A 19193-nucleotide genomic window follows, 5' to 3' on the forward strand; every position below is an offset into this window, starting at 1 on the left:
ATTTGATGCTCTAAAATGCTTCAAAAACACTTTTTTGGAACATCGATTTTGTCTTTTTTCACACCCCCATGAATGTGATTTTATCACAAAAATTGGCACGCATGTGAAAAAAGATCCAATGTTTCTTGCAAAAAAATTAGAATGTTTTTTTTTTATTATTTTTTTAGAATTTACCGTTCATCTGACCTCATGTGAGCTCGAGCACTCACAAATTCCACGGTAGGTGGTCTATGAACATGGATGAATTTTTTGCTATTTCTTTATTCTTTGTACTGCCATGACATGATGAATAGATCAGAAACTTTCTCACAAAAAAACTATGAGCTGAATTGCTAAAACAAATAAATTTGTACTGGTACGAGTTATACCAATATTACTATTTTTCACCACGAAAGTAAACTTTACACCAGATTCTTGGGACGTGAATAACAGTCACAAAGAATAGAGCCACATGCCGTACGACGTGACAATAGAGTCGTAGACTCACAAAGCTTCACATCCATCGATCTACCAAGTCTTCCCACTAGTAGAAAACAGGGCTAACGTTCGGGCCTGGCCAGCCCATTAGTCCCTATTCTTCAAGAACCGGGACCCGTGGGGGTATTAGCCCGGTTCGTGAGCCCAGGGGGCCGGCCGGGGCCTCGTGGACATTTGTCCCGGTACGTTTGGAACCATTTGTCCCGGTTCAAGCCACGAACCGGGACCAATGGTCCTCGCTCCTGGCCCACAATCATTGGTCCCGGTTCGTGGCTTAAACCGGAACAGAAGGGGGAGCTTTAGTCCCGGTTCATGCCACAAACCGGGACAAATAAGTTGCCTATATATACCGCCGCGGTAGAGCACTCCACAGTGCTCTGTTTTTTCAATCCGGCGAGGAGAGGGCATTTGGGTGCTCTAGTTCACCTCCTATGCACATGAGGTGTTCGATGAAATGCCCGAGCCACACTAGTTAAGCTTTCTCCTCTCGAAGCTCGACCTTGGAGCTCCATTTTTTCGAGATTTGTCTAGATTTAGGGGTCCGTCACGCCCCGTCCCCGTTTTCACCGCCGTTGATCGCCCGCGCCGATCTCGTCGCCGGCACCACCGTGGTGAGCCTCTTGTTCTTATCTTCTTTTTGATACTTGTCTAATTTTCTTACTTTAGATAGATATTTGTCTGATTTTCTTACTTTTGACACACATAATTATATGTAATGCACGCAGATGAACCGGCAATGGATGTATGGTGACAGACACACCTCCGAGTACATTAAGAGCTTGCATATTTTTCTCGAAGTGGCTGAGGCAAACAAGCAGAATGGTTTTATGTGTTGTCCATGCACTAAATGTGGGAATACGAAGTCTTACTCTGACCGGAAAATCCTTCACACCCACCTGCTTTACAAGGGTTTCATGCCACACTATAATGTTTGGATGAGGCACAGAGAAATAGGGGTTATGATGGAAGACGGCGAAGAAGAAGAGGACGATGACAACTATGTGCCCCCTGAATACGGTGATGCTGCAACGTGGGGAGCTGCTGAAGATCAAGAGGAATCAGACGATGTGCCCGATGATGCTGCAACGAGGGAAGCTGCTGAAGATCAAGAGGAACCAGACGATGTGCCTGATGATGATCTCCGCTGGGTCATTGTTGACGCAAGGACGCAATGCGAAAGTCAAAAGGAGAAGCTGAAGTTCGATCGCATGTTAAAGGATCACAAAAAAAAGTGGTACCCCAATTGTGAAGATGGCAACGAAAAGCTAGGTACCGTACTGGAATTGCTGCAGTGGAAGGCAGATGATGCTGTGCCTGACAAAGGATTTGAGAAGCTACTGAAAATATTGAAGAAAAAGCTTTCAAAGGATAATGAATTGCCCGACAGTACGTACGCAACAAAGAAGGTCGTATGCCCTCTAGGATTGGAGGTGCAGAAGATACATGCATGCCCTAACGACTGCATCCTCTACCGCGGTGCATACGAGGATTTGAACACATGCCCAGTATGCGATGCATTGCGGTATAAGATCAGACGAGATGACCCTGGTGATGTTGACGGTGAGCCCCGCAGGACGAGAGTTCCTGCGAAGGTGATGTGGTATGCTCCTATAATACCATGGTTGAAACGACTATTCAAAAACAAAGAGCATGCCAAGTTGATGCGATGGCACAGTGAGGACCGTAAGAAAGACGGGAAGTTGAGAGCACCCGTTGACGGGTCGCGGTGGAGAAAACTTGAGAGAGAGTGCTGGGCTGAGTTTGCACGTGACCCAAGGAACATATGGTTTGGTTTAAGCGCGGATGGCATTAATCCTTTCGGGGAGCAGAGCAGCAATCACAGCACCTGGCCCATGACTCTATGTATGTATAACCTTCCTCCTTGGATGTGCATGAAGCGGAAGTTCATTATGATGCCAGTTCTCATCCAAGGCCCTAAGCAACCCGGCAACGACATTGATGTGTACCTAAGGCCATTAGTTGAAGAACTTTTACAACTGTGGAATGGAAATGGTGTATGTGCGTGGGATGAGCACAAACAGGAGGAATTTAACATGCACGCGTTGCTGTTTGTAACCATCAACGATTGGCCCACTCTCAGTAACCTTTCAGGACAGACAAATAAGGGATACCACGCATGCACGCACTATTTAGCTGACACCGAAAGTATATACCTGGGAAGCTGCAGGAAGAATGTGTACCTGGGCCATCGTCGATTTCTTCTAACCAACCATCAATGTCGAAAGAAAGGCAAGCATTTCAAAGGCGAGGCAAATCACCGGAAGAAGCCCGCCATGCGTACCGATGATCGCGTACTTGCTATGGTCAATGATTTACATGTAATCTTTGGAAAGGGTCCCGGTGGACTAGCTGTTCCGAGTGACGCTGGGGGACACGCACCCATGTGGAAGAAGAAATCTATATTTTGGGACCTACCCTACGGGAAAGACCTAGAGGTCCGCTCTTCGATCAACGTGATGCACGTGACGAAGAACCTTTGCATGAATCTGCTAGGCATCTTGGGCGTGTGTGGGAAGACAAAAGATACAGCTGAGGCACGGGAGGACCTGCAACGTTTGCACGAAAAAGACGGCATGCCTCCAAAGCAGTATGAAGGTCCTGCCAGCTACGCTCTTACCAAAGAAGAGAAGGAAATCTTCTTTGAATGCCTGCTTAGTATGAAGGTCCCGACTGGCTTCTCGTCGAATATAAAGGGAATAATAAATATGGCAGAGAAAAAGTTTCAGAACCTAAAGTCTCATGACTGCCGCGTGATTATGGTGCAACTGCTTCCGGTTGCATTGAGGGGGCTTCTACCGGAAAACGTCTGATTAGCCATTGTGAAGCTATCTGCATTCCTCAATGCAATCTCTCAGAAGGTGATCGATCCAGAAATCATACCAAGGCTAAGGAGTGATGTGGTGCAATGTCTTGTCAGTTTCGAGCTGGTGTTCCCACCATCCTTCTTCAATATCATGACACACGTCCTAGTTCATCTAGTTGACGAGATTGTCATTCTGGGTCCCCTATTTCTACACAATATGTACCCCTTTGAGAGGTTCATGGGAGTCCTAAAGAAATATGTCCGTAACCGCGCTAGGCCAGAAGGAAGCATCTCCATGGGCCATCAAACAGAGGATGTCATTGGGTTTTGTGTTAACTTCATTCCTGACCTTAAGAAGATAGGTCTCCCTAAATCGCGGTATGAGGGGAGACTGACTGGAAAAGGCACGCTTGGAGGGGAGACAATAATATGCAGGGATGGATATTCTTGATCTCAAGCACACTGCATAGTTCTACAGAACTCTACCTTGGTGACCCCTTATGTCGATGAACACAAGAACAGTCTGCGCTCCAAACACCCAGAGCAGTGCGACGACTGGATTACATGTGAACACATCAGGACTTTCAGCAGTTGGTTGGAAACACGTCTCAGAGATGAAAACACTATTTGTGATGAGCTGTACTCATTGTCCAGGGGACCATCTTCGACTGTTACGATTTGGAAAGGATATAAGATAAATGGGAATACATTTTACACGATCGCCCAAGATCAAAAGAGCACCAACCAAAACAGCGGTGTCCGCTTTGATGCAGCCACCGAGAGGGGAAATGACACATATTATGGTTACATAGTGGACATATGGGAACTTAACTATGGAGTAGATTTTAAGGTCCCTTTGTTTAAATGCAAATGGGTCAATCTGTCAGGAGGCGGGGTACAGGTAGATCCACAGTACGGAATGACAACAGTGGATCTGAACAATCTTGGGTACACTGACGAACCGTTTGTCCTAGCCAATGATGTGGCACAGGTTATCTATGTGAAGGACATGTCTACCAAATCGAGAAAAAGAAAAAATAAGGAAGCGAATACATCATACGATGAGCCAAAGCGCCACATAGTTCTTTCAGGAAAAAGGGACATCGTGGAAGTGGAGGGCAAGACAGACATGTCCGAAGATTATGAAAAGTTTCTTGAAATTCCTCCCTTCAAAGTCAAGGCTGACCCAAGCATCCTGATAAATGATGAAGATTATCCATGGTTACGGCGCAATAAGGAAAGGACACAAGCGAAGAAAAAGTGAAGACTTTGTCCATAACTATTATGATGATACCATGCCAACTTTCAACCTTTTCGTAGTTCATTTGAAATGCCTGTTGTAACAGACAAATTTCCGTATGAAATCCTGATACTTCGAAAATGATTGTCCGTTTTGTACATGAAGTGCATCCAGTTTTTGCCGTAACCCACTCAACTTTCTTGCACATGCTATGTGGATGAAATGATGATACCATGCCAACTTCCAACCTTATCAAAGTTCATTTGAAATGCTTTTGAATTTCAGGGTCTTATAGCTCAAAATAATCAGTAAATGCATGAAAAATAACCCTCTCAACTTTTTAGCACATGCTATGTGGGTGAAAGGGTTGAAAATTGATGATGTAAGTAGAAACCAAATAAAATAAAACAAACTCTAATAAAATATATAAGTAGAAACATAATAAACTTTTATAAATAAGTAGAAGGAATTATCAAAGTATTTTCTGTGAAAAACATTAATAGCATAAAGAATTTTCATAAAATAAGTACAAACAGCAAAAAATAAAATAAAATAAATAAGTATAAACAAAATAAACTTTTATAAATAAGTAGAAAAAAATGAAATAAATAAGTAGAAACAAAATAAAATAAAATAAAATACACTTTTATAAAATAAATATGTAGAAAGAAAATAAAACAAAATAAAATAAAATAAAATAAACTTTTATAAAATAAATATGTAGAAACAAAATAAAACAAAATAAAATAAACTATTACAAAATAAAAAAATAAAGCAACAAAGAAAACAAAAAAACTGGAAAAAAATTAAAAAAATGCCACCTACTAGGCCACCACGGCCTGAATACGACTAGAAACCCAGCTAGTTGGGCCAGGATTTAGGCCCGCAGAAGGCCCAGCAGGCCCACAGGCAGATACAGTGTGTTTAGGTCCGAAAGCCTGCATTTGAGAGGAGCTCAAGAGGGCAGCGGGAGTGGGGCTTATAAACCACTCTCGAGCTCTCTCAGCTAGCGAGGTGGGACTAAACTTTCGTGCCGCGACACGGGCAGCACAGGGCCTTTGGTCCCGGTTGGTGGCACCAACCGGGACTAAAGGGTGCATTGGTACCGGTTCGTGGCACCAACCGGTACCAATGCCCACCCTTCAGTCCCGGTTGGTGTCACCAACCGGGACCAAAGGCCTCTGCTTCCCGCACTTTGGGCTGCTGAAAAGAGGCCTTTGGTCCCGGTTGGAGGCACCAACTGGGACTAAAGGGGGCATTGGTCCCGGTTGGTGCCACGAACTGGTACTAATGCTCCGCCTATATAAGCAGCGCTCGTGAAAATTTGGTCGTTCTTCCCCGCCGCCAGGCTGCCCGTCCGTCTCCGCCTCGCCGTCGCCGTTGTCGCCCCGCGCTGTCCAGCGACGTCCCGCGCCACCCCGACGTTGTCCCGCGCCGCCCCCCGCCCCGCGCCCCGTGCCCCGCGACGCCACCAGCCCTGCCCATCACCGCCCCGCCCCGCCCCGTGCCCCGCGACGCCGCCAGCCCTGCCCGTCACCGCCCCGCCCCGCCCCGCGCCGCAACTCACCATCGCCGTCGCCGTCGCCGTCGCCGTCCCCGACACCGTCGCCGTGAGCAAAAATTTTGCTAATTTAATTTGATGTTAGTAGTAGTTAATTTAGATGTGTAGTATAATTTAGATGTGTAGTTAATTGAGTTAGATTTTGTTAGATTTTTTTAAGATTTTTTTATAGTTCATAGATTTTTTGTTAGATGTGTAGTAATTTAGATGTGTAGTTCATAGATTTTTCTGTTAGATTTTTTTTCATATTGTGTAATTAATTTGTTCATATTGTGTTAGTTTTTTTTTCTGTTAATAGATTTTTTTTGTGATATTATTGTTGAATATGCATGTTTGTATGTTCATATATATGCAAAGATCGAATATGTCAAATTTTTATGATTTTTTTCTGTTAATAGATTTTTTATGATTTTTTTGTTGTAATTTTGTTCATAGAATTTTAATGATTTTTTTGTTCATAGTATTTTCTTTGTCAATTTATGTATATGTTCATATTGTGTATGTATAGGAAAATTGTGCATGATCAAAGTCATTTATGAATATGTTCATATTTAGAATAGAGGAAAAAAGAAAAAATAAGAAGAGAAAGTGTTTAATATAATTAGTTAGAAAAATAATAGAAATATAGTTAAACTAGTTTATTTTTAGTAAGTACTACTTTATTTTATTTATAGTAAGTGTTTCATATATAGTTGAACTAGCTAGTTGATTTAATAAACTACTTTATTTTACTATATATAGAAGTAGTTTGTTTTTAGTAAGTACTACTTTATTTATTTATAATAAGTGCTTAGTACTTGAACTAGTTGATTTAATTAATAAAACTACTTTATTTAACTATATATAGAAGTAGTTCCCGCATCAACGTCGATGATGCCTATCCCGCATCCTCGTCGACGTCGACTCGGCGGTGGAGGCCTGCTTGATTAGGGCCATGTTCAGGACTGGGCTCCGCCGGGCTGGTATTGGGAGGTGCTACCTTCCGGGGGACGTAGGTTGGTGAGGAGGCAACCCGTTTTTGACCCGATCCTTGTTTGGGGGCGGTCACGTGGGCCAGTGACGGTGCCAAGGCTTCCGGACACCGCGGAGGTGGTACATCATCGTGTCAGCGAGGAGGACGAGCACGTCCGTCGCTACATGGTTGCATTGGAGGGCAGGTTCGACAATACCTGGCAGGTTCTTCAGGGATCTCACTGGAGCTATGATCCTGTGATGGTTCCTTATCTTTGGGTGTCCACCGCCCGCGACGATACCCGTCGGGCGCTACGGTTCTAGCTGTATTAGTGATGCTATACGTATGATAGTATTCGAGGAGTATTAGTGATAATATTCGACGATGTACGGACACAAGAGATGATGTAGTTTTGGTTATAATTGAATGCATGCTAATTTGAATACTACTTTATTTTACGATTTGGTTTTGCTTATTGAATGCTCATATTGGAAAAGTACTCCTACTTTGAATGCTAAAATTGAAGAGCACTCTATGTAGAAATCTAGGAGCCCCCTCCATCATCCACGCCATCGTGGGGGTAGCTTCTCCTTCATTCCCGTGTGCTAGACAATTTGATGTAATAATGCACTCAGGAATGAAAGGAGGAGCTACCATCACCGATAGTCAACCCATGATTAATATTAATGATCTAATTTAGGTTTTTTAGTACATATATTTAATTGTACAAGTTTAATATTTGAATTATGAACATAGGCCGGAAATGTCATACTCGAACGACGAAAACCGCCCGGGGGAGTGCGACTGGTGCCACGACGACCGAGGCATGTGCGACAAGTTCATTGAGCTGGACGAAGATCGGGGCTTCAACATTAAGCTCGAGGAGACATTTGATGTTCATATTGTACGCAACGACGACAATAGTTTTTTTTCATAATTAAGCACAACTTCAACTATTTTAACATGTATTTTTCATCTTTTCCAATTCGACTAGCTTACCCCATGCTATGCAAGACGCTATTGTTGGAAATATGCCCTAGAGGCAATAATAAATTAGTTATTATTATTATATTTCCTTGTTCATGATAATCGTTTATTATCCATGCTATAATTGTATTGATAGGAAACTCAGATACATGTGTGGATACATAGACAACACCATGTCCCTAGTAAGCCTCTAGTTGACTAGCTCGTTGATCAATAGATGGTCACGGTTTCCTGACCATGGACATTGGATGTCGTTGATAACGGGATCACATCATTAGGAGAATGATGTGATGGACAAGACCCAATCCTAAGCCTAGCACAAAGATCATGTAGTTCGTATGCTAAAGCTTTTCTAATGTCAAGTATCATTTCCTTAGACCATGAGATTGTGCACCTCCCGGATACCATAGGAATGCTTTGGGTGTACCAAACGTCACAACGTAACTGGGTGGCTATAAAGGTGCACTACGGGTATCTCCGAAAGTGTCTGTTGGGTTGGCACGAATCGAGACTGGGATTTGTCACTCCGGTTGACGGAGAGGTATCTCTGGGCCCACTCGGTAGGACATCATCATAATGTGCACAATGCGACCAAGGGGTTGATCACGGGATGATGCGTTACGGAACGAGTAAAGAGACTTGCCGGTAACGAGATTGAACAAGGTATCGGCATACCGACGATCGAATCTCGGGCAAGTACAATACCGCTGGACAAAGGGAATTGTATACGGGATTGATTGATTCCTTGACATTTTGGTTCATCCGATGAGATCATCGTGGAACATGTGGGAGCCAACATGGGTATCCAGATCCTGCTGTTGGTTATTGGCCGGAGAGTTGTCTCGGTCATGTCTGCATGGTTCCCGAACCCGTAGGGTCTACACACTTAAGGTTCGATGACACTAGGGTTGTAGAGATAATAGTAAGTGGGAACCCGAATGTTGTTTGGAGTCCCGGATGAGATCCCGGACGTCACGAGGAGTTCCGGAGTGGTCCGGAGGTAAAGATTTATATATAGGAAGTCCAGTTTCGGCCACCGGGAAAGTTTCGGGGGTCATCGGTATTGTACCGGGACCACCGGAAGGGTCCCGGGGGTCCACCGGGTGGGGCCACCTATCCTGGAGGGCCCCATAGGCTGAGGGGGCGTGGGAACCAGCCCGTGGTGGGCTGGTGCACCCCCTCTTGGGCCTCCCATGCGCCTAGGGTTAGAAACCCTAAGGGGTGGGGGCGCCTCCACTTGGCTTGGAGGCCAAGCCACCCCTAGGGCCGCTGCCCCCTCCCTAGATGGGATCTACAAGGGGCCGGCGCCCCCTAGGCCCCTATATATAGTGGAGGGGAGGGATGGCAGCTGCACCTGAGTCCCTAGCGCCTCCCTCTCTCCCGCGACACCTCTTCCTCCCCGCTTGCGCTTGGCGAAGCCCTGCCGGGATCCCGCTACTTCCACCACCACGCCGTCGTGCTGCTGGATCTCCATTAACCTCTCCTCCCCTTGCTGGATCAAGAAGGAGGAGATGTCTCTCCCAACCGTATGTGTGTTGAACGCGGAGGTGCCGTCCGTTCGCGCTAGGATCATCGGTGATTTGGATCACGACGAGTACGACTCCATCAACCCCGTTCACTTGAACGCTTCCGCTTAGCGATCTACAAGGGTATGTAGATGCACTCCCCTCTCTCTCTCGTTGCTAGTCTCTCCATAGATAGATCTTGGTGACTCATAGGAAAATTTTGAATTTCTGCTACGTTCCCCAACAGTGGCATCATGAGCTAGGTCTATTGCGTAGATTCTTTGCACGAGTAGAACAGAAAGTAGTTGTGGGCGTTGATTTTGTTCAATATGCTTACCGTTACTAGTCCAATCTTGTTTCGACGGTGTTGTGGGATGAATCGGCCCGGACCGACATTACACGTACACTTACGTGAGACAGGTTCTACCGATTGACATGCACTTGTTGCATAAGGTGGCTAGCGGGTGCCAGTCTCTCCCACTTTAGTCGGATCGGATTCGATGAAAAGGGTCCTTATGAAGGGTAAATAGCAATTGGCATATCACGTTGTGGCTTTCGCGTAAGTAAGAAACGTTCTTGCTAGAAACCCATAGCAGCCACATAAAACATGCAAACAACAATTAGAGGACGTCTAACTTGTTTTTGCCGGGTATGCTATGTGATGTGATATGGCCAAAAAGGAATGTGATGAATGATATGTGATGTATGAGATTGATCATGTTCTTGTAATAGGAATCACGACTTGCATGTCGATGAGTATGACAACCGGCAGGAGCCATAGGAGTTGTCTTAATTTATTGTATGACCTGCGTGTCATTGAACAACGCCATGTAATTACTTTACTTTATTGCTAACCGGTAGCCATAGTAGTAAAAGTAATAGTTGGCGAGACAACTTCATGAAGACACGATGATGGAGATCATGGTGTCATGCCGGTGACGATGATGATCATGGAGCCCCGAAGATGGAGATCAAAAGGAGCAAAATGATATTGGCCATATCATCTCACTATTTGATTGCATGTGATGTTTATAATGTTTATGCATCTTATTTGCTTAGAACGACGGTAGTAAATAAGATGATCCCTCATTAAAATTTCAAGAAAGTGTCCCCCCTAACTGTGCACCGTTGCGAAAGTTTGTCGTTTCGAAGCACCACGTGATGATCGGGTGTGATAGATTCTAACGTTCACATACAACGGGTGTAAGCCAGATTTACACAGGCGAAACACTTAGGTTAACTTGACGAGCCTAGCATGTACAGACATGGCCTCGGAACACAATAGACCGAAAGGTCGAGCATGAGTCGTATGGTGGATACGATCAACATGAAGATGTTCACTGATGATGACTAGTCCGTCTCACGTGATGATCGGACACGGCCTAGTTGATTCGGATCATGTAATCACTTAGATGACTAGAGGGATGTCTATCTGAGTGGGAGTTCATAAGATGAACTTAATTATCCTGAACATAGTCAAAAACCCTTTGCAAATTATGTCATAGCTCGCGCTTTAGTTCTACTGTTTTAGATATGTTCCTGGAGAAAATATAGTTGAAAGTTGACAGTAAAAATTATGCGGACAGTAGAAGGCTTATGTCCTTAATGCACCGCTCGGTGTGCTGGACCTCGAACGTGGTCTGTGGATGTTGCGAACATCTAACACACACATTTTGATGACTACGTGATAGTTCGGTAATGTTAAACGGTTTAGAATTGAGGCACCAAAGACGTTTTTGAAACGTTGCGGAACATATGAGATGTTCTAAGGGCTGAAATTGGGATTTCAGGCTCATGCCCACGTCAAGAGGTATGAGACCTCCGACGAGTTTTCTAGCCTACAAACTAAGGGAGAAGATCTCAATCGTTGAGCTTATACTCAGATTGTCTGGGTACAACAATCACTTGAATCAAGTGGGAGTTAATCTTCCAGATGAGATAGTGATGTTTCTCCAAAGACATTGCCACCAAGCTACTAGAGCTTCGTGATGAACTATAACATAACAGGGATAGATATGATGATCCTTAAGCTATTCGCAATGTTCGACACCGCGAAAGTAGAAATCAAGAAGGAGGATCAATTGTTGATGGTTAGTGAAACCACTAGTTTCAAGAAGGGAAAGGGCAAGAAGGGATACTTCATGAAACGGAAAATCAGTTGCTGCTCTAGTGAAGAAACCCAAGGTTGAACCCAAACCCGAGACTAAGTGCTTCTGTAATGAGGGAACGGACACTGAAGCAGAACTACCCTAGATACTTTGTAGATGAGAAGGCTGGCAAGGTCGATAGAAGTATATTGGATATACATTATGTTAATGTGTACTTTACTAGTACTCCTAGTAGCACCAGGGTATTAGATACCGGTTCGGTTGCTAAGTGTTAGTAACTCAAAATAAAAGCTACGGAACAAACGGAGACTAGCTGAAGGTGAGCTGACGATATGTGTTGGAAGTGTTTCCAAGGTTGATGTGATCAAGCATCACCTGCTCCATCTACCATCGAGATTGGTGTTAAACCTAAATAATTGTTATTTGGTGTTTGCGTTGAGCATAGATATGATTGGATTATGTCTATTGCAATATGGTTATTCATTTAAGGAGAATAATGGTTACTCTATTTATTTGAATAATACCTTCAATGGTCTTGCACCTAAAAGAATGGTTTATTGAATCTCGATCGTAGTGATACACATTTTCATGCCAAAAGAGATAAGATAGTAATGATAGTACCACTTACTTGTGGCACTGCCATGTAAGTCATATTGGTATAAAACGCATGAAGAAGCTCCATGTTGATGGATCTTTGGACTCACTCGTTTTTGAAAAGTTTAAGACATGCAAACCATGTCTATTGGTGTATACGCATGAAGAAACTCCATGTAGATGGATCGTTTGGACTCACTTGATTTTGAATCACTTGAGATATGCAAATCATACCACATGGGCAAGATGACTGAAAAGCCTCGTTTTCAGTAAGATGGAACAAGATAGCAACTTGTTGGAAGTAACACATTCTGATGTGTGCAGTCCAATGAGTGCTGAGGCATGCAGTGAATATCGTTATGTTCTTACTTCACAGATGATTTGAGTAGATGTTGAGTACATTTACTTGATGAAACACAAGTCTGAATTATTGGAAGGTTCAAGTAATTTCAGAGTGAAGTTGAAGATCTTCGTGACAAGAGGATAAAATGTCTGTGATATGATCATAGAGATGGATATCTGAGTTGCGAGTTTGGTACACAATTGAGACATTGTGGAAATTGTTTCACAACTAACACCGCCTGGAACACCATAGTGTGATGGTGTGTCCGAACATCATAGTTGCACCCTATTGATATGGTGCGTACCATGATGTCTCTTATCGAATTACCACTATCGTTCATGGGTTAGGCATTAGAGACAACCACATTCACTTTAAATAGGGCACCACGTATTTCCATTGAGATGACACCGTATGAACTATGGTTTAGAGAAACCTAAGCTGTCGTTTCTTGAAAGTTTGGGGCTGCGACGCTTATGTGAAAAAGTTTCATCGTGATAAGCTCGAACCCAAAACGGATAAATACATATTCATAGGATACCCAAAATGGTTGGGTATACCTCCTATCTCAGATCCGGAAGCAAGAGTAATTGTTTCTAGAAACGGGTCCTTTCTCGAGGAAAAGTTTCTCTCGAAAGAATTGAGTGGGAGGATGGTGGAGACTTGATGAGGTTGTTGAACCATCACTTCAACTAGTGTGTAGCAGGGCACAGGAAGTTGTTCCTGTGGCACCTACACCAATTGAAGTAGAAGCTTATGATAGTGATCATGAAACTTTGGATCAAGTCACTACCAAACCTCGTAGGTCAACAAGGATGCGTACTGCTTGAGAGTGGTACGTAATCCTGTCTTGGAGGTCATGTTGCTAGACAACAATGAACCTACGAGCTATGGAGAAGCGATGGTGGGCCCGGATTCCGACAAATGGCACGAGGCCATAAAATCCGAGAGAGGATCCATGTATGAAAAACAAAGTCTAGACTTTGGCAGAACTACTTGATGGTCGTAAGGCTATTGGGTACAGATGGATATTAAAAGAAAGACAGACAATGATGGTAAGTATCACCATTAAGAAAGCTCGACTTGTCGTTAAGATGTTTTCTGACAAGTTCAAGGAGTTGACTACGATGAGACTTTCTCACTCGTAGCGATGCTAAGAGTCTGTTGGAATTATATTAGCAATTACTGCATGATTTATGAAATCTTGCAGATAGGATGTCAAAGCATTGTTTCCTCGACGATATTCTTGAGGAAAGGTTGTATGTGATACAACCAGAAGGTTTTGTCAAATCCTGATAGATGCTAACAAGTATGCAAAGCTCCAGCAATCCTTCTAAGGACTGGAGTAAGCATCTCGGAGTTGGAATGTATGCTTTGATGAGATGATCAAAGATTTTGGGTTTATACAAAGTTTATGAGAAACTTGTATTTCCAATGAAGTGAGTGGGAGCACTATAGAATTTCTGATGAGTATATGTTGTTGACATATTGTTGATCAGAAATGATGTAGAATTTCTGGAAAGCATATAGGGTTATTTGAAAAGTGTTTTTCAATAGAAAACCTGGATTAAACTGCTTGAACATTGAGCATCAAGGTCTATGAGGATAGATCAAAAACGCTAAATGGTACTTTCAAATGAGCACATACCTTGACATGATCTTGAAGGTGTTCAAGATGGATCAGTCAAAGAAGGAGTTCTTGCCTGAGTTGTAAGGTATGAAGTTAAGAGTTAAAGCTCAACCACGACAGAAGAGAGAGAAAGGACAAAGGTCGTCCCCTATGCTTCAGACGTAGGCTCTATAGTATGCTATGTTGTGTACCGCACCGGAAGTGTGCCTTGCCATGAGTCAGTCAAGGGGTACAAGAATGATCCAGGAACGGATCATTGGACAGCGGTCAAAATTGTCCTTGGAGTAAATAAGGAAATGTTTCTCGATTATGGAGGTGATAAAGAGTTCGGCGTAAAGGGTTACATCGATGCAAGCTTTAACACCTATTTGAATGACTCTAAGTAGCAAACTGGATACGTATAGTGGAGCAACCATTTGGAATAGCTCCAAGTGGAGCGTGGAAGCAGCAGTTACAATATGACACAGAGAATTGCGAAGTACATACAGATCTAAATATTGCAGACCCGTTGACTAAAACCTCTCTCACAAGAAAAACATGATCAAACACCAGAACTCATTGAGTCTTAATCACATGGTGATGTGAACTAGTTTAGTGACACTAGTAAACTCTTTGGATGTTGGTCACATGGTGATGTGACCTGTCAGTGTTAATCACATGGCGATGTGAACTAGATTATTGACTCTAGTGCAAGTGGGAGACTGTTGGAAATATGCCCTAGAGGCAATAATAAATTAGTTATTATTATTATATTTCCTTGTTCATGATAATCGTTTATTATCCATGCTATAATTGTATTGATAGGAAACTCAGATACATGTGTGGATACATAGACAACACCATGTCCCTAGTAAGCCTCTAGTTGACTAGCTCGTTGATCAATAGATGGTCACGGTTTCCTGACCATGGACATTGGATGTCATTGATAACGGGATCACATCATTAGGAGAATGATGTGATGGACAAGACCCAATCCTAAGCCTAGCACAAAGATCGTGTAGTTCGTATGCTAAAGCTTTTATAATGTCAAGTATCATTTCCTTAGACCATGAGATTGTGCACCTCCCGGATACCGTAGGAATGCTTTGGGTGTACCAAACGTCACAACGTAACTGGGTGGCTATAAAGTTGCACTACAGGTATCTCCGAAAGTGTCTGTTGGGTTGGCACGAATCGAGACTGGGATTTGTCACTCCGGTTAACGGAGAGGTATCTCTGGGCCCACTCGGTAGGACATCATCATAATGTGCAGAATGTGACCAAGGGGTTGATCATGGGATGATGTGTTATGAAACGAGTAAAGAGACTTGCCGGTAACGAGATTGAACAAGGTATCGGCATACCCACGATCGAATCTCGGGCAAGTACAATACCGCTGGACAAAGGGAATTGTATACCGGATTGATTGAGTCCTTGACATTGTGGTTCATCCGATGAGATCATCGTGGAACATATGGGAGCCAACATGGGTATCCAGATCCCGCTGTTGGTTATTGGCCGGAGAGTTGTCTCGGTCATGTCTGCATGGTTCCCGAACCCGTAGGGTCTACACACTTAAGGTTCAGTGACACTAGGGTTGTAGAGATAATAGTAAGCGGTAACCCTAATGTTGTTTGGAGTCCCGGATGCGATCCCGGATGTCACGAGGAGTTCCGGAGTGGTCCGGAGGTAAAGATTTATATATAGGAAGTCCAGTTTCGGCCACCGGGAAAGTTTTGGGGGTCATCGGTATTGTACCGGGACCACCGGAAGGGTCCCGGGGGTCCATCGGGTGGGACCACCTATCCCGGAGGGCCCCATAGGCTGAGAGGGCGTGGGAACCAGCCCCTGGTGGGCTGGTGCGCCCCCTCTTGGGCCTCCCATGCACCTAGGGTTAGAAACCCTAAGGGGTGGGGGCGCCTCCACTTGGCTTGGAGGCCAAGCCACCCCTAGGGCCGCCCCCCTCCCTAGATGGGATCTACAAGGGGCCGGCACCCCCCTAGGCCCCTATATATAGTGGAGGGGAGGGAGGGCAGCCGCACCTAAGTCCCTGGCGCCTCCCTCTCTCCCGTGACACCTCTTCCTCCCCGCTTGCGCTTGGTGAAGCCCTGCCGGGATCCCGCTACTTTCACCACCACGGCGTCGTGCTGCTGGATCTCCATCAACCTCTCCTCCCTTTGCTGGATCAAGAAGGAGGAGATGTCTCTCCCAACTGTATGTGTGTTGAACGTGGAGGTGCCGTCCGTTCGGCGCTAGGATCATCGGTGATTTGGATCACGACGAGTACGACTCCATCAACCCCGTTCACTTGAACGCTTCCGCCTAGCAATCTACAAGGGTATGTAGATGCACTCCCCTCTCTCTCGTTGCTAGTCTCTCCATAGATAGATCTTGGTGACTCGTAGGAAAATTTTGAATTTCTGCTACGTTCCCCAACAGCTATGTCTTGGAGAAGATGGGTTTTGAAGACCATGAAAGTATGGAAACCAAAAAAATTCTCCTAAGGATCCATCATGGTGTGGATTTTAAAGTAAAGTTGTACAATGCTGAGAGTGTTACCCATTTTGGTTGCAAAAATTGGGAAGCACTTTGCAAGATGTATGGTTTTGATGAGGGTATGCTTGTCACCATGGATCTTGGTGATCCTACAATCGAGCAAGACAATATGGACATTTGGGTCCTTGTGGATACACCTCCAATTCTTCCCACATGTGAGCTTAACATAGTTATTAAGTAATTTATATTGTTTATTTCAAAATAGTTGACAGCTTATTTCCATTGACAGCTTATTTTCATTTTTCAAAGAATGTGCGAAAGATGGTAGACAAAACCCACTACACCGATGGCTCCGAATTAACTTATAAGGAGAAAAATCATCTGATCGCATTTTGTACTGATCTTGAGAATTACAATGTCTACAATTGAACTCCTCAACATTATGGTCAATACGTGCCACTAATGCACGTGTTGAACTACGGTAACTACCATGGAGATACCCTGGTAAGATTTTGTACTATTACGACATCCGTGCATCTTTTTGCATACTTCTAAAACTAGTACATCATTGCTAACTACAAAGTTATTATTATGTTTTTCAAAAGATAATCCCGAATGATTGTGTGCCTCATCTGATGTATACGCATGGTCGCCTTGATGTTTTGAACATACAACCAGGTCGTCCTACGAATCTCAACTGTCCATACCGGATTTCTAAAAGAAGTGGAGACATGATAATCAAAGAATGGAAAAAATGTATGGACAGTCGTAAGGAGCTTCTTGAAAGCAAAAGGAAGAGAAGCGCAAGAATTGGAGACATGATGATCTCCATTCTTCATAATGGAGAGTTAGGGTCTATATTGTTTTATGCTATTTTATCTTAAGTGTGTTTAGGTCTACCTGATACCGATAATGTGCTAAGAACAATTATGTAGGGTTGGGTTCGATGACTATGAGTATGATGATCGTATGACTTGTTATTAATAACGAGTAGAAGTTGTATGATGATGCATGATTAGTAGGACTTGTTATTATATATGATGATGTATGATGCGAGCATGAAGAGTTATTATATATCAGCGGGTGAAATGAACATAGCAGTAGCATTGGTAAACCAAGTACGAAGATAAGAGAGGACACTTCTCTCTATTAGCTAGCTAATAACAACCTAAATTAACCCCCAAAACCCCTAAACCAGCCACTTTAAAAAAAAACCACAGCTGCAGCCAGCTTTTGACGCGTGGATGCCTTTTGGTCCCGGTTTATGTCACCAATCGGGACCAAAGGCCCCCCTGCCTGGGCTGCCCGCAGCGGCCACGTGGATGCCCATCTGTCCTGATTTGTGTAAGAACCGGGACTAAAGGAGGGAGGCATTAGTAATGACCTATTAGTCCCGGTTCAAGAACCGGGACTAAAGGCCCTTACGAACCGGGACAAATGCCCTGTTTTCTACTGGTGTCCAACCAAAATCCTGCAATAGTTTCACCTCTTCCGTCCAAGATTCCAATCCAAAGGTGATAATCCACTAGGCGTCTCGCACTTCAGTTCAAATAGGTTCTTCATTTCCACCGAGTTTGAGCAATTGCTGCAGGCATATGTCTGAGAGGAGTCCCGACAACTTCCAGGGAACTACCAAGGTTCTCGCTTGGGAAGCGCACCACAGCAGTAGCCATGCCGGCGCATGAAGGCAACGTTGCGGAGAGGACAGCCATGGTATGTCATGTACGAACGTAGCGGAGAGCATGCTTGTGCCTGCCCTACAATAAGAGCAACTCCAACGGGCCGACCCAAACGGACGGCGCATTTGTCCGCTTTTTGTCCGTTTGGGTCGGCCGCCCGCCCGGCGTCCGCCCAGTTTTGCATTTGGGTCGGCAGTGCGCCCAACGCGCCGACCCATTTCATGCCTGCATTCAACTTTTAAATAAAAAGGGCCCGCGGCCGATCATGCCAGCGGCCATGTCTCATGCCGGCACCATGCCAGCGCCGGCATACAATGCCAGCTTCAGAAAATATCACCACAGTTCATGCTGGCGCACTCGCCAGCCGGCCGGTACACATGCCAGCACACAAAAAAGGGTGGGACTTGAGTTCGACCACGCCATCTCATGCCGGCACACTTGCCGGCATACAAAAAAGATGGCCCTCGCCGCCATAGATCACTCGTCGGCGAACTTGAGCATGTCGGCCTACATCTTCTCGAACCACGGCCTCTTCCTTGGCGACACGGTGTTGAGATCCACCTTCATGATCTCCACCCCGGTCATCATGCTCGCAAGAGCCACTTCTTTCGCCTTGGTCTTGGCGTTGGCGGCCTCGATCTCTAGCATCCTGGCTTGCTTCTCCGCCTCGAGCTCGAACATCTTGGCTTGCTTCTCGGCGTCAAGATCAAGCCTCCTCCTTTGGATCTCCATGAAAGCAGCCATTTGCTCCGCCTTGAAACGCCGGCGCTCCTCCTCCCTTGAGTCCTTCTTATTCATCATGCCGTCCACGCTTGCGATCA

The sequence above is a fragment of the Triticum aestivum genome, chromosome 4B, assembly GCF_018294505.1.
Source record: "Triticum aestivum cultivar Chinese Spring chromosome 4B, IWGSC CS RefSeq v2.1, whole genome shotgun sequence".
Lineage (NCBI taxonomy): Eukaryota > Viridiplantae > Streptophyta > Magnoliopsida > Poales > Poaceae > Triticum > Triticum aestivum.